General features: G+C 39.8%; 2 pseudogenes; one reads left to right on the top strand and one right to left on the bottom strand.

Annotated features, from left to right (window-relative positions):
- The window catches only part of LOC148723016 (uncharacterized), a 160,182-nt pseudogene that overhangs the window by 131,874 nt on the left and 16,143 nt on the right, over nucleotides 1-12,165 (bottom strand).
- On the top strand, nucleotides 7,089-11,205 carry LOC111345694 (uncharacterized; annotated as a pseudogene).

Genomic DNA, 12,165 nt, shown 5'->3' with positions numbered 1-12,165 from the left:
GTAAAACTGTTGAGCTCGAAGTTCATTCATTCATCATTTTCCTTGTGGAGAACGATTCTTCTTCGCTTGGAAGGAATCTGGGGAGATTTTCCGCCGATGAAAATGGTGCAGTTGTTGAAAACTGCACCATAGAAAAGCTGATTTCCACAAGCAGTACTGGCATTTGTTCCTGTGGCCATGGAGCTCTGAAGATGGCTATTTAAACTCAGCTGATTTAGCGCTGGGCGAGCACCACAGTGGCTGCTTATTTTCAACGAAATTTATTTTTGCTGCTCTACTGATACAGTGGAATAAGAATCTATGGATTTAAGATTCTTATGTCCAACTAATTGGCTGATATCTAGCGGATTGGCGTTTTTGTGGCGTAATGCTGTAATCATCGTTCGACGAGCAGAATGGTTTGTGTGTTTTCCGGTAAGGTTTACGGAATCTGCCATCATCCTCATGAACTGACCCAAGGAATGGATACCGAGAGGCTGTCGTTTGTACCAGACTTCAGTTTTCGGACTTTTGATCACGGCCAAGTAGACTGGGGAAGCTAGTTTCATCATGTCCGGTGGTCTTCGTGCCAGAAAGATCTTGAAAATATTCACTGGAAATCGATCTCCGCCTGTCGCGTAGATGCGTGGACTGAAATACCTATGTGAACCAAACTCTTTCCCTCCGGTTCTCCTCTTGGATCCTCGCTCCGTCCTCCATATGATGTATTCTCTCAATTCGCCGCCTTCTTCTCGCCGTATCTCAAGGTCCTCGAGCAGAACTTTGTGATGCTCGTCTCGCACACGCCAGCCAAAATGCATGGTGCTGTTTAACCAAACTGTACGGAGAAGAGCTTCAGGCGAATTGTCTCCAAGCTATTTCGCGCTCCAAAACTTTTCAAGCTCATCATCTGTTAGACCCAGCGCCTTGTTTGGACGGCCTCCTCTAACTGACAGCCTTAGTTGCTTTCGTTTGACTCCAACGTCTCGCGTGATTTTTCAAAGATCTTATCTTACATGATGCTTTAATTATTTCCGTGTTGCCGTAGATAGTTGTCGAGACTTCGTTGAAATGAAGTTAAAGTTCCTGGCTCGAACTCTTTACCGTTAAGTTTTCTGATTGTGATGAAAAAATGGGAAAGGAGGCTGTTCAGTTCCTCGGGAGGAATATCCTCCATTGACCTCCTGTCGTTTATGGAGTTGCACCACCGAGTCCAAACATTAAGGTCTGTTTTTGTCTTCTTAGTCGTGTTATTATTCCTGTTTTCCCCAATAAACGAAGAAATTTCCTTGCCATCTAGTTGTTCTTCTGTATTCGATATATCCAATGAACCTTCAGCTATATTTTCTAGCCATTCCGACAATTCATCGTCCCAAATAAAAATAAAGTTGTCCGCCATTTTTTTCCTAACTTCAATCCGATTCTTCGCTTGCGCGATGCGAAAAAACCTGTTTAACCGGTACTCTACAATAGACGAGTACAAATACCGTGTGATATTTATACTAGTCTATGGGGTTATTTGTACCCGTCTAGGTCTAGTTGGATAATGAAAACTGATATTCTTATTATCTCCTACTCTTAAGCAAATAGTTTATTTGGTCAACCATAACCACTGTAGAGAGTATTGAGGGTGGAAACTTTGTACATACTTATTGTTTACGTCAGATCTATATTTTAAATATTTCTGCCACTAGAATAAATATTATGAAATGATGCTATGGTAGTTTGGTAAAGCCTGGTTGGCATATAATCGCAGACGATCGCAGACGATCGCACGCAATCGCACGATCGCTAAAACCACTCAACCGAAGATCGCGAATCGCATACTCACATATGATTGCAGCCGATCGCAGCGATCTGGGACAACTGAGTTCATGGTTTACCATTTAGCGGCAATACAATGTAACTTCAGTCAACCAACATAAACGCAAAGGACGCTGAACTTTTAGTAGGTGTTAACATTCTGATTCTGTTGTCTTTACCAAAACGGAGAATCGCTGCCAGATCAAAGAAGAAACGTCGCTTCTTGGTGCAGGAAGTATTAAGAAATAGAGAATTCTTTGCTAAAGCGATCGAACAAACAACCGTATTTTCTAATTTCTTCCATAAACTGATCCGTGTCAATTTCCACCGTCCATCTTGTCAAAACACACGCCCGTGTAAAAGTTGACAAACAACTGGTTGTCATGGTATCATGCCGCTTGCATAGCATTATTGGACATATTCCAATCGCATGATCGCAGAACTTTGTTCACATATGATCGCACTCGATCGCAGACGATTGCGACCGATCGCATGAATAGAACTTGGTTCGATTCCTGCTATCGCCTGCGATCACGATTGCACTCGATCGTCTGCGATTATAGGTGAACCAGGCTTAACTCAATCAAATCAGGGACCTAGACCCAGCAATGGCTTTGTGGTAAACACCAGGCTGTTGCCAACTTCCTTTAAATTGTATTTTTGATAATTGAATCATTGGCAGCTGCAAAGCTATGACATTGAAATACAATCTTGAACTGAAACAGGATTGACTACATCGTTGCAGGCGAGAATAATGTCACGAGGGACTAACAAAAACCGTAACTTAGATGGAAATCATCTCCTCCGAGTTGGTTTACAATTGTGACATTGTTACAAGCCTCTTACACGTGCGTGCGTTTGGTTTTGACAGTCTTGTCTTAGTGCGAGTTGGAAAAAATTACCTGTTTACAAGTGCAGTGTTGAAGTACTTTACACTCTCATCATTCCACGATTTGTAAACAATTTCCTTTTGATGCTTAAGCACATTGTGGGAGACACGTGTTTGGTGGAATGAGAAAATCGTGCTTCGCGGTATGTTCTACTATCCTTGTGCTAACTGGAACCACATACATCAAGAGTGCTGCTAGTAAGCATATTTTTAAGATCAGTCTGGATATAACCCTGTTTCAATTGAGAGTCGTGAGAAATGGAACTCCCTGAAACAAATCATCGAGACATTGACCACCGCTGAATACCTCATAGGCTTCAGGAAAGATACAACTGGAGTGTGCAGATGGTTAAGCGATAACAGCACAGTGGATTTGTCCAAAAAAAGAGAGTGGCCTTGGGCAACGGGACAGCCTGACGACAATGAGAGTCCTGATAACTACGCGCAGATGTATAGAAATTAGAGTGGCCAAGGGAGGTATAATGATGTGGCTGTGTCGCCGAAATAACTGGGGCAGGACTCATATGTGGATGTAAAGATGGAGGAGTTAACAGTACTTCGTCGATTCAGATCGAACGAATCTGAGAATAAGAATAGGGAAATCGTATTGTTGTCCACTACTTCTCTTAGCAATTATACATATATCATATTTTTTTTCATTTAAGATATTAAAGAGAGACAAAGAGAACTTCGCGCAAATGTACAAGGGTTATCTTAAGAGATATGGGCTCTATCGTAATGTCGGCTGTTCTCCACACAACGAGTATGCTAGGTTTATATGTGAATGTAAATATGGGGGAGGTAATAAAACCTCGATTCACATTGCACGAAACTGAGAATAACAATACAAGCAGGTCCACCATATTACGGCCCCGTCCTTCTCGGTTGCACCAAGGATGATAGCTAAAAAAAAAAAAGTGTGAATGTTAGATGTAACAGTCATTTTGGTTCTTAGTATTGGGCCAATAAACACTTCTTGTTATACAATTTTCTGAATTCTTGTAATATATCATTTTCTTTATTTCGGTATTGGCATTTATGTTTTCCACTACCTAAATAATATTAAATCGCATCAGAACTCCATTTTCCGAGCTACGTTTACTGGGCAGGGAGACAAAGGAAGCAAGCAAAAGGTGGAGTAAAATGGCTGCAGGCCTTTACCTATAGCCGTGTATGTTTTAATCAAGATACAATAAACTGAATTACAAGAAATTGTTGCAAATCGTGAAAAAGAGAACAGTGACTACTGCCCAGTGAAGGTGTGGGCAAATTAATCGCCAAAGAAAAGTGACAAATGAAATAAATTTTCAGCCCCGCCCAGGGAAAATGCAACAAAGCAAAATCAAATATACCTCCAATAACGAGGGAATATAACAGGAGACTGTGTCCCCTGCTAACAGCCCACTTTTATAACCAAGATATGTATAATCATGGGAAATTATTTAGAATTTTTGACGAAATAACAGTAGATACTAATTGCAAAATACTAAGAGACCAGATAGTAGTGGTGCCACCCCAAATCAATCCTTACCATCCAAGTAATTGCATTGACTATATAGCTCTAGAGATAGGACTGATCACCCCTGTCAATCAGTCAATAATGTCTCTAATATTAATTGATATCATATAAAATGCAGGTCAAATATTTAAGATCATGAAGCTAAGTGCTTGCATACCAGAGAGATAAGTGACTGATCACCAATGTAAATCAGTCAGTTTCCCTTATATTGATGTATGAATGCCAAATTAAATTAATGTTGATCAACTAAATTAGGTAGACAACGAAGGAATCCTGATATATTTAGTAAAGGCAGTGGATTGCCATCGCCCCAGAGTACGAATTTGAGAATCCGACAATCCCCTGTCTGCAGCATAATAGGCAGCACCGATACGAAAACTGTGCCCTTTATATCGTGCCGAATCAAGACCGCAAGATTTTACAGCCCGTGAAAGCTGTTCAACAAATAAATTACGCGTGATGGGTTTTCCACAATCATTGAAAAGTGGACCCGGCGCAGGACCCCTGTGCTTCAAGTAAAGTAAGACTGACTATACTGGGCAATGAGATGGCTGGCGGTTGATGACAATGGAGAAAGGGATCTTGTTATAATTGTGTTTGTAATCAGTGAAAGTAGGTTTGAGTGACATAATAGTTCCCGTAGAATCAACAAGTTAAGCCAATTGAGATAATTGAAGAGTGGGGCATGCTCCCTGAGTGGGTGCAGTCATCTCACCAACTCGCAGGAACGCATAAAAGGCTTATCAGCACATAGCACGGAAATAAACTTTGGTATAATTTGGGCAAGAAAAACTATCAGCCAAATCAATACGTTTATGAAGAATAGGTAATGTAATCGGTAATCCTGTATAAACGCGTTGCCCCTTCTTCTTATATCCTTTTTTAACTGCAGGAGTGTATAGTTCTCCCTGGGAAAGGGTTTTGCTCACCTGCCAAGGACTGGCTGACTTGAAATACTGAGTGCTCCACCAATGACTTGGTTTTGTCTTGGGGGTCAGCAACTTCCTGGGCTGGTTCATGTCTGGGAGGCTGGTCCTCACACTGGAGGCCCAGCAATAGTTCTGTATTCTATGGCTGGGGGCGGCGAGTCACCTCCTCTGCCACTCTGCTGACAAGGGTTTCAATTAAAGCAGGGGGGATCATCACTGCTGGACCAACTGAGGTTTGATCCTTTTCCATGTTCAAACCTTCAGAAACACGCTGCCGCTTTTCCTCTGACTCTTTATTGGTCTCAGCTGTTCGCTTGGGAGGCGTGATTCTATAGAAAAAAGCCGAACACTGCAGAATCAATTGTTCACCGACAAAACTGGGTGAGACTATGTCAAGACAATAAGCTGCTGACGCAGGACCTTGATAAATAAAATGTGGGTACGAAATCGTTGCCCTGTTATAAACACACATCCCAATTAAAAACCTCAAAATAGGGGAATAAAACTGTTCCTCCCTGTGATCAACCTCAAAATACTAGGACTAAAATGTTAGCCCAAGTTGCAAACGAGAGCTGCACGGGAAAAAAATTGTCACCGTTGAAATAAACATTAAATTATGGGGGAAAAATTGTTAATTCCAATTGTAAACAACAGGAATATGGGGACAAAAATGGGACGCTAGTTATAAACAAAACGGTTAACCCCAGTTGTCAACGACAGGAAAATGGGGACAAAACTGTTAACCCCAGTTATGAACATTTAAATAGGGGAAAAAAACTGTTAACCCCAGTTGTCAACAACAAGAAGATGGGGACAAAACTGTTAACCCCAGATATAATCATTCAAATAGGGAAACAAAAATGTTAACCCCAGTTGTCAACAACAAGAAGATGGGGACAAAACTTTTAACCCCAGTTATAAACATTTAAATGGGGGAACAAAACTGTTAACCCCAGATGTCAACAACAAAAATTCAGGGACAAAACTGTTAACCCAGTTATAAACATTCAAATAGGGGAACAAAAATGTTAACCCCAGTTGTCAACGACAAGAAGATGGGGACAAAACTGTTAACCCCAGTTATAAACATTTTAATAGGGGAACAAAAATGTTAATCCAAGATGTCAACAACAAAAATTCAGGGACAAGACTGTTAACCCCAATTATAATTACAATACGGTGACAAAAACATCGATTCAATTTAGCCTAGGAAAATTGGAAATCTAGGGACAACTCTGTGTACACCAAGGTCACAAGAAAGATAACCTTTACCAGTATTAAGCCTCCAGGAGTAGGTGTCATTTCTTGTTAAATTGCAACTAAACCGAGGCATGTCCCAGGCAATAATTAAACAAAAATTCATACTAAACCCACGAGAAATCAAAGGAAAGGTAAGAAGCAGCAAGGTAAACTAGGTTGAGGAAAATTATGACAAACATGAAATTCACAGCATGGCCAGCGCTTTCAAGAATGCTCCCCTATAGCTCCTGTACAACAAATACTGGCCAAACGCGTTCAGATGAACACAATCAGCCAAATAGAAAGGTTTAGAAGGGCTGGAGAAGGAAGAATGAGTACAACAAAAAACGTTAGGTCAAGCTAAGACGACGGAGAGATACTGTCTCAGCACTGAGATGCGCTAAAGGAATCCGTCTTAACCGGGGAAAGAAATGCCACGTGGAATAACGTGACAGACACCTAAACGCGAACAGAAAAAGTCCCCAAAAGCAAAGAAACGAGCTCCTCAATCTCCAAACCTACCACTTCAGGCGATAGATTAGTCAAATTGTTAGTTCCTAGCTCCAAAATGATCACGTCGGGTTTGATATGTCGGACCACGCGGAGATCGTAAGTTCGTGCGACCGCCAACCCCGTGCAAGCAAACCTTGGTGTCCGAGAGATTGAAATTCAGGTCCGTAAGAGGATTAAAACGAGATGAGAAGCCATCACGCATTCTTCTTACGAAAGCATGACGAAAACCAAGGACAGTATGAACGCTATCCGGTATATTAGCAAAACAAACGACAATACCACACAACAAGCATCGGAGGTAAGGACTAGGATATGCTCACACAGATAACAAAAAAGCAAAAAATAATATGCCTTAACTCTTTAGAATCGCTACCCTGATGTAACTGGGGATCACAGGACTAAAAAAGATGTAATCTAAAGGTCCAACGTACCTAAGACAGTTCGAAAGTTCGAAACACGTGTACGCTTGAAGAAGGTTAGCGAAGAATGACGCTTGCTACATGCCTGTTCACTAAGCCAATAACATGCTGTCTAATAAACTACCTTGAGCCCCAGTAACGTGACCATGTCATGTTTTAATGTATTACGTAACCGCTTAAAGAGGAACAGGAAGTACACCAGGAAAACATAAAAGCTACATTTGCGAACAAATACTTCATTTATTTATATATTTGTTTTTCATGCGAAAGATACCGCACTGTTATCACTACTTCGCGCCCCCTTTAAGAATGAATAGACAAGTACCAGATTACAATGATTAATTAATTTTTCTTATCCTCCTCCAGAGAGAAAAACAGGAAAGGTGACGGAGTCCACCATAACAGGTAAACGTTGGTCTCACAACAGTGGGAGGCTTGACTTCTCCGACTAGTTCGTCTAACAGTCCATGTAAAATAAGTGCTGAATGCAATAATAAATCAAGTTAGGTAATATAACTTCCCCTGACTTACTCCTGAAAACATCTAATTAACAGCTCCTTCAATTTCATAAAAAATGAAATGGAACTAAATGAACCAAAAATATAATAAAAAATAAGAAGATTAAAAAAAAAAAAAAGAAAATTACAACCAGTTTTTAAGCGTACATTATGTTTTTTTTTTTTCTCTTTAATATTTATTGATTATGCTGATAGTGAATCTCTAACTTTGGTTTCATGTTCTTCTGAAAGACTGACTGATGAATCCCAGACATCGAAAACTGCTACGGTTAAAAAATCATCTGCAACTGCGACAACAACTCAGTCAGTATTCCATTGAAGTACTATTCAAAGTTTATCACCCCATAACACAGAGGCCCTTTTTACCTTTCTAATGAGGGTTTGAAATCCCACTGTTACGTGATGTAAATCGGTATAAGAAAAACAAATCACTCTGGATCTTAGCAGTGAGCCATAAAGCACTTCTCGTAAATATGTTATTCACCGGTCGGGAGGTCTGTATTGGGAAAAACTTTGGCCGAGGCCTTTAATACCGTTCGAGGCCGTAGGTGACACTCAAGAAAGAGGGCCGACTTAAAATTTAATTTTTTTTCTAACACTTGACGTTATGCTTACCAAAAGAACCGAGTGATTTAAAAGCTACGATTACTAGTTTAATTACGGGGGAATCCTCCATAATCTGAGCAATTTCTCAGTGAGTAGTTAATATTTGCTTATCTATATTTTTCTTACACCTTTATACTGCACTGTAACTATTGCCTTGCGCTTCTCTTAAAATAGGAAATCGTCACATTACAGTAATTAGTTAATTTTCTTTTTCCTCTACAGAGAAGAAGTTAACGAAGGTGACGGTGTCCACGAGAATAGGTTACTGTTGGCGATTTAACGGTGTAAGGCTTGACTTATTCGACAAATACGTCTTAGCGATCATGTAGATCAGTACTGAGTACAGGTATAAATCAAGCAAAGTGGCATGAGTTCCCCCAACTTACTCCTGGAAATACCTACATGACAGCTCCTTTAACTTAGAAAAAAAAGAAAAGGAACAAACAAGCCATGCAAAAACATAAACAGAAAATTACAACCGGTTATAAAGTTCTATCCATTTTGCTCTTTTTGTCTGTTCCGTTGTTATTTACCAACATCGTCATCAAGAGCGTTCTTTTGGCTTTAAAATATTTCTATATATTTACGCGTAAGAAAATCGTTGATTTTTTTATTGAGGATGCTGATAATGAATCAATAACTCAAGTTGATTTGATATTTCTCTGTAGCATCGACTGATAAATACCAGCCATTACAAACTGCTTTGGTCAGAAAATCACCCCAAACTAAGATAGCGACTCACTCAGAACACTTTTCAAGTAGATCATTTTCAACCCTAAAACACAGAAGTGATCTTTCTACGGAGGGTTTGAAACTCAATAGTAAGTCATTTTCATCATTAAGAAAGAATAGATTCAAAATAGAAAAAGTCCGACGGTGCCTGGAAGGAATGCTACCCTCCACCTTTTCCGTAAAAAAAAGAAGGTTAAAAAAGAAATCAGATGAAGATGTGGGGGAAGGCTAAAAAGAGGTCCAAAATATATGGAATTACATTGTTTTTAAAGCGTTGCGTCAAAACCTTAACCCTGTGCATTATTTGAAAGATCCTCTTCTTTTATGTATCTAAAAAGGGATAACGTTTGGGAACACTGTCACTGAATATCGCTTGAACAGACGATGTACATACCAGCAAGCCTAACTTGGTTGTAATTGTAGTGGTGCTAATAGCTATCTTCATTCTGATCCTTTTGGTCGCCTTTGGACTAATAGGGAGCTTAAGATACAGACGTTTTAGGAGCAAGGGTGACGTGGAGACTGATTAAGATTGGGGCGAGATTGACTGCGCATGTGGCCCCGCCGTCGCCCTCACGTTGACGACGTGAGATCAGTGAGTTTGCCGTCGTGGTGAAAACGTGAGTTGATCCTGTTTGTTTTTTTTCTTTTTAATATACTGCCAATTTTGTGACTTGTATTAAAGTGATTACATTATCACATTTCGCACAAATCATCACACGATGTCTCGGCCAACTCGAGAGACCTTTTGTTTTCTCTTTAGGTTAAAATCACCGAAGCAACAGTGAGGTCTACATCGCCGAGGTAAGTTTTGGGCACGTTCGCGTACAGTACTTGAAATCTTAACATAAAAGGGAATTTCTGCTTGCTGCCATTCCCTTTATCAATTCGTAGATGCACCTCGAAAACGTACACCTTAGGTCTATGGAGATTTTCTTAGCTTAGTGCGTAATCTTTGACTGAAACATCATATACTTAAATAAAGTTCTTATCTCATCCGACTTTCCTTATGTAGCTAAAGGCTGGCTTCTTCGGTAGTGTAGGAGCTCCCGGAAGTTGAGTATCTCTGAAGGCGTCTAACTGTGTTAAATCAGTGGAACTGATATTAATATTGATATTAGAACGAGCTGTTGCTGTTTTGTACATCTCTCATATTTCAAATTATAAGATCACAAACCCATAGGACTTTGATGTTCTAATCACAATGTAGCTCTATGAAAGGTATCTTTAATTCTTGTTTCCAAATTAATTCTAACTCCGACTCCTTTTTTTCAGTACAGTGGAATGGACAAACCAGCATGACAGAATTCTTCTTTTTTTTTAAGGGAAGTCAGAGCATCTGACCTGTATGAAACAAGAAAAGGTAGCCCAGAGAGAGGAAAGGTGTGGGATGAGATTGCTGTAAGACTCAACGGCCTCTCCCATTCCAAATTCATTGTTAACAAACGGTCATTATGGGATAGGCTCATTCTTCTCACAGCCAAATTTAAAGACAGGAATAGGAAGGAAGAAAGAGCAAGTGTTATTAGTCCAGAGGTGCAAGAAATAGACACTCTGTTGGAGGAGCTGTCTGAAAAAGACGAAAAAGCAAAAAAAAAAAAGAAAAGCCCTCGATTGGAGACAAAAAGCAAAATGCTCAACAAGAGAGAGCAAAAGCCGAGGAATTGAGGCTGAAGACAATGGGACAAACTAAAAAACTAGTTGAGAAAAGTGATGAAGTAAATTCAACAAAGAAAAAAATAAAACTAGTACTGGTGATGCTATTGAATTATTGGAAAAGAAAGCAGAACAAGAGATGGCGATGTAGAGGGAAGAGATTGAAATGAAAAAACAAGAGGGAATGAGAGGTTCCCAGCAGACAACAATGTAGCAGGAAATGTTAAGATTGATGATTCAGCAACAGCAAGAAGATCAGCGGAAGCAGCAACAAAGAAATGAAACCCAACAGCTGCAATTTATGCAGTCCCTGTTAAACCAACAGCAACAGCTATCACAGGTTCTTTTAAGCCTTATTTCCCAAGGAAAATCATTAACAGTTGCTCAAACTGTTGGCACTTAAGTACCGTTAAAATATTCCTTATTGTGTTTTTTATTCCATTTCTCATGTGCAAGCTGTTGTTAAGAAATGTTGAGTTCATGTCATTTAAGAATTCATAGACATTGTTATGGTTCCAGAAGTCGCCTCGACAGATACATGTAAGCAAAAGGCAGCAGAACAACAGTATATGGGAATCTGATAGCATAAATGTTTCTTAACTGATACTGTCACTGAACGTGATGAGCTCAACAAGTTTGTGGAAAAAAGATAGAAAAGTGTGCAGTATGTTTCCTTTTATCCTGACATGAACTATTAATGTTCAGAATCCAATAACTTTTGTAAGAAAATTCTTTGTGATTGGATTCCCACACAGAGAGTTGATTTCACACAAGTTGCCTACCTGTCAAGATGGCTCTAAAACCATTTTAAGGTCTATTTTTTTTTCCAGTCTGAAGTCTTCAGGCTTAAGTATAGGTCAATCCAGTACCCAGCCCCACACTTAAGCCTTTGGCTGTAACTAATCCAATTCCAATTTTGGAGACGAATGCAATAAATGGCTTGAACCCGGGGGTAACATGTGAAGGTGTAGTCTAATCGTCCGGGTGAGTGTAGTCCTGAAAAGGACTGTTGTGACTGACGTTTCGACAACCTGTGTTGAAGTCATCATCAGAGTCAAGTGAATGATTCTTATCAGTAGAATGTTCTTACTCCAGTTAGTGTAAAATGATCGGTTGGTTTTGCTGTGATGTTATTGGCTGTAAGACTAAAGTGACGTAAGTTGGTCGTGATTAGTCTGTTTCGATCTGTCGATAAAGTTAGGTCGTTATTTTTCAGTCGTTTGTGATGTTTATGTCGTGAATGAGTCTTTTGTATGGAGCGTATAGTTGTTGACATCTGTTTAGGGGAGTCTCTTCTAAGTTAGTAAGCCAGCTCTCCAGAGTCAGTCTTTGAAAATAGTCAGTGCTGTAGGTTAGGCATTGC

Source organism: Stylophora pistillata, chromosome 9 (assembly GCF_964205215.1).
Source record: "Stylophora pistillata chromosome 9, jaStyPist1.2, whole genome shotgun sequence".
Classification (NCBI taxonomy): domain Eukaryota; kingdom Metazoa; phylum Cnidaria; class Anthozoa; order Scleractinia; family Pocilloporidae; genus Stylophora; species Stylophora pistillata.
The sequence above is the reverse complement of the archived record's forward strand: the minus strand, read 5'-3'. Positions and strand labels throughout refer to the sequence as shown.